Source organism: Armigeres subalbatus, unplaced genomic scaffold, assembly GCF_024139115.2.
Source record: "Armigeres subalbatus isolate Guangzhou_Male unplaced genomic scaffold, GZ_Asu_2 Contig1240, whole genome shotgun sequence".
NCBI classification, from domain to species: domain Eukaryota; kingdom Metazoa; phylum Arthropoda; class Insecta; order Diptera; family Culicidae; genus Armigeres; species Armigeres subalbatus.
In genome coordinates this window covers 1-4462 of record NW_026942002.1, presented here as the reverse complement: position 1 = coordinate 4462, position 4462 = coordinate 1, and the positions used below count along the sequence as shown (strand labels likewise).

The 4462-nt window shown below is 37.5% G+C and overlaps 1 long non-coding RNA gene across 1 annotated transcript; it reads left to right on the top strand.

Annotated features, from left to right (window-relative positions):
• Window positions 1-3215: 3215 nt before the first annotated feature.
• Window positions 3216-4029, top strand: LOC134202481 (uncharacterized). The gene is made up of 3 exons (XR_009977235.1): window positions 3216-3417; window positions 3482-3748; window positions 3805-4029. It is a non-coding gene; the product is annotated as an uncharacterized LOC134202481 (long non-coding RNA).
• The last annotated feature ends 433 nt before the right edge of the window (window positions 4030-4462 follow it).

Here is a 4462-nt window from a genome sequence, read left to right as displayed (position 1 = left end):
TGACTGATTATGCTCAAATTTGGCCCAAACATTCTTTGCATATCAAAGAATATTGTGGCCAAATGTCATAAAATTCGGTCGACAAAAACCCCCCTGCCAATAATAGAACAAAATCTGCCAAAGCCATGGTGTCATCATCATCAATTAGGTTCTGCAGCATGACGTCACGAATGAATTCGGTCCTCGTCAAATGAACTTTTTTACAGTTCAGTAGTACTTTCCACTGACTCCGACAAGGTTCGAGTTCGTGATTGGTTGGCTGCCCCCGAGTCCAACGCGAAGTACTACTAATCTGTCATCAGTTTGAGGTTAGATACAGACGCTGCAGAACCTAATAGGCATAGCGCGCTGTCATCATTGAAATGCAGTATGAAAAAATATTATAGCCCGGGACATCCTGGCTACGATCTGGCGATGGGCTAAACAATAGGATGTCAATAGCCTGTTTTTTACCGAAGTTGAATTTTTCTCCAGATACAGGCAACAAAGACTAATTAAGACGGAACTGTGGAGCTCGTTCGAGGGACCACTTCTAGTACTGCATTTGGTCCCTCGGTACCCAAGTTTGAAGTTAAGATTTTTTATTCTGATCACCTACATTTTTATCCACCTTCTATTGCAGTAGCCTATGGTTACGAGTCAATGTTTGTAATGATGCCTTCAAGATTGTTTTGAAACGTAAATATGAAAGAAAAACCAGGAATACCTAATCGAATTCTGATTTTTTTTCTAGAAAATCATGCATGATCAAATTGGAGTCGCCCGAAGAAGCAGGAATATGCAAGCTATGAGAATGAGACACTGTATATAAAAGCTTCTTTAGCAGCAAACAACCTATTTCTGGCCGAGAATTATAGATTGTATTCTGCATTATACTTAATATCGTTTACATAATACCTATAGGCGAATTTGAGTAAAGCTTATCGATCATTTCGACATCTGGTGGTCGTCACAAGAACCACGAAAAAAGTGTCGTTGGCCAAAAAAGTGCATTGGCAGCATACGGAGGGAGAACGATTTTCGCGTTTTCTGGTTAATACAACCATTTATGAAAGCTGAAATAGTCGCAAATTGGAAGAAAATTTTGTTTTCTTTGGGATGAGCTTTCATCCGGTGGGTGCTTGCATATGATTTTTCCGATTAAATAGAACATCTCTTGCAGTGCCTCCACCGCACTATCTTGGTTATGAATTCCCGGATTTTTATTTCGCGGCTTATTTGGGTGGGATTTGTCTTTAATAGCTGCTTAAAGAATGTAAGAAGCCATTGCCAGTGGAAAACATGTGACAATATACCAAAAAGTGAAGTAAATTTTATGGAGAAATTTTGATTTTGAACGTAAATAATGGCTTCTAACGACTTTTCTCCCAAACTCTCGCAGCGCACTCTACCACTGGATCCTTCTCGAATTCGCCTATTATGTTTTAACTTAAAAAGGCAAATTAGTTAGAAGTAAAAATAATATTCAGAATATCTCAAAGTGCTGATTGGAAAACACAAGTATGTTTTCTCTCAAAATAATGATTCCAATTTCGTTACTGGATAAATGTTATGGATTATAAAGTGGTGCATGGAAAAGAAAGTTGGATGTCTATCAGACCTATAGACAAAGCGCGGTCTTTCGTGTTCAAGCTATCAAATCATTCGAAGCAAAGAATAAATAACCATTACAGCTGTAGACAAGCCAGTTTACAATTCATTGTTTTATAAATTTAAAGCTTACTAGAATAATTTATGGTAATAATTGCATTCCCTTTTCATGCCCTCTTCGTAAAATTTATTGATCTTCGGTGGTGGTCTGTATTAGACATAAAACTCATTGATGTGGAACTAGAATCAGGAAAAATTACAGGGATTAAGTACCATTAACGTGGTCTCTCTGGGCTCCCAGATGTGTGCGTCAGTCAGAACGAATTATTAAATTCGCAGAGTCTTCGCTGGCAGTTTTTGACGAAAATTTGACGATTCCAAAAAACTTTACGGTGGGAATTCTTATATGAATAACACAAAATGCAAAGTGCTATAAAGTGCGTCTGATATTACATTGATATTATGAATATCTCTTCAGTATCCTGGTCATCAGCCCTGAAAGATAAAAGTTAGTTTTAGAATGAATTCTGTTTTCTTTTTGAATGTTGCGTAAATGTTATGATTTACCAAACAACCATAAACAAGTAGCCTTAGCAACAATGAGGTAGTATTAGTTGCTCAGTTTTTACTACAAAGCAAGGTTATTTCAGAAATGGTTATGCAACTTTTTGTTCCAGTACTTCATGAGCGCAAAAAAATCGGACTGTTGTATGGGACATGAACGTCTTAATTAGTCTTTGCAGGCAACTTACCCAACTTCAGAAGTAGTGCGCTGGATTCGCCTAAATATGCGCTAGACAACGCGTCAATTAGTTTGACATATGAAACTTCGGAGAAAGTTCGGTTTGGAAGTCCCTACTTCCGAATTCTAAGTTGGTGCTATACGCCGACAATATCAGGGTCTTTTCAAATATTACGTAACGCAATAGGGAGTGGGGGGTTGTTTTATTTTTATTACGATTTGTTACGCAAAATATAGGCGGTGGGGGTCCTTCGAGAAATTGTTACGCGTAACAATTGAGAAAAAATATTAAAATTTTTCTTTAAAATAGCATAAAATACACAAAGAATAGACGAATCCAAGTAAAAATAAGAAGAAGACACACGACGGTGTTAACTTTGACAGATCCTACAGCACAGCCTCGAGCCCAGCATAGGAAGATCATTTTAAAATGCTTATAATAAATTCTAGACAAATTGTAATTAAAATCTGATTAATGTAGGGTTCGGAAAAAGTTCTGAATTACATATTCGGAAGCTTATCTCAATTTTTTGAATATTTTCCAAAAGTGTATCTATCATACAGTTCAGAACTTTTTCCGTATCATTTTGTCTAGAATTTATTATAAGCATTTTAAAATGATCTTCCTATGCTGTGCTGTAGGATCTGTCAAAGTTAACACCGTCGTGTCTTCTTCTTATTTTTACTTGGATTCGTCTATAATAATTTATTGTATCGTGGTTCAAATTCTACCAAAACAAGATTTTTTCAAAAAAAAATGTAGTTGTTACGCGTTACGCATACACTGCCAAAAATATCTATATAAGATATATGTGTCGCCGTTACCCAGCAAACAATCAGTTCGACGTTAGACACTAGTTAGGGGATGTTAATTATGTTTTTTAAATAATTTTTATGATTTTATGCTATTACAATAGTAGTAGTGCGTGTCTGTTTTCAATGTTGTCACTTTGCTTATGTATAAATAGTCGCACTGCTGAGGTACTGGTAAAAAAAAAACAAAAATATAAGAAAACTGAAATGCCTGAAATTCCAACGAATGCTCTGATCCGTGCGGTCCGTTTTCTTCTGATGACGTTCACAAGGTAAGTTTTAGCGATTATTTATTCATAAAAAAACTCATATTCATGAATACTTTGCCATTTACAGAGGTCGTATGAATGCCGGTACCAATTCCATTCCCGCACCACTCAAAAAATCCTATGACGGCGGATTCGAGTATACCGTACGGATTCACATGGATGTGCTGCTGCCTACGATGTTCATCACGTAAGGGCTGTGTTACTGTTATTGAAATCTCATTTCATGAAGACTATTTACAGGGCGTGTGATTACCTGCATCAAGCTGCCTCCAGAACTCATGTACTGCAGCTGGACAAACAGCACTTTTAACGGCGGATACCGTGAATCAATCAGGTAAATTCCGTGTTGATGTTTATAAGATCATTTGATGAAGATTTTACCTATCACAGACACTGCCCGCAAGGAAGCCGGCACCAAACCACCTCCGTAGTCATCTATCGAATGTGTCAACGAGATCAATTTCATCGGATTTACTGAGCATTTCAACGGCATGGAACAAGTCATGGACTACATTTCAGCGAGCATTTCAGTGCCGAAGAGAAATGGAATTATAAGAAGAAGCAATAAGATAAGCGTTTAAAAACGGATGTAGATACGTAAGTAATAAGCGTCAAAACGACTAAGTGGTGTTTTTGGATGTTCCGAGTGAATCGATTTGAACTAAATTTGACTTTTAACTTAATTCTGATTTCTGAAATTATGAAGGATTGCTTAAAAAATGGTTGACAATTCCTACGGGAGTTCCTCCGGGAATCCCCTCGAGAGTTCATCCGAGAATTCCTTCAAGAATTTCTTCAGGAATTCCATCAAAAGTGCTCCTGAGTTGGTCCAAGAAATCATTCGGAGATTCCTCCGGGAAATTTTCCCTGAATTTCTCCAGAAAGATCAAATTCGTTCGGGGATTCCTCCTCGATTTCCTTCGGGAATTCCTCCTGGAATTACTTCCGGGATTCTTACGGGAATTCGTTCCGGGATTCTTACTGGAATTCCTCCGAGAATCCCTTCTAGAATTCCTTCAGGAATTTTCAGTGAGTAATTTCCGAAGAG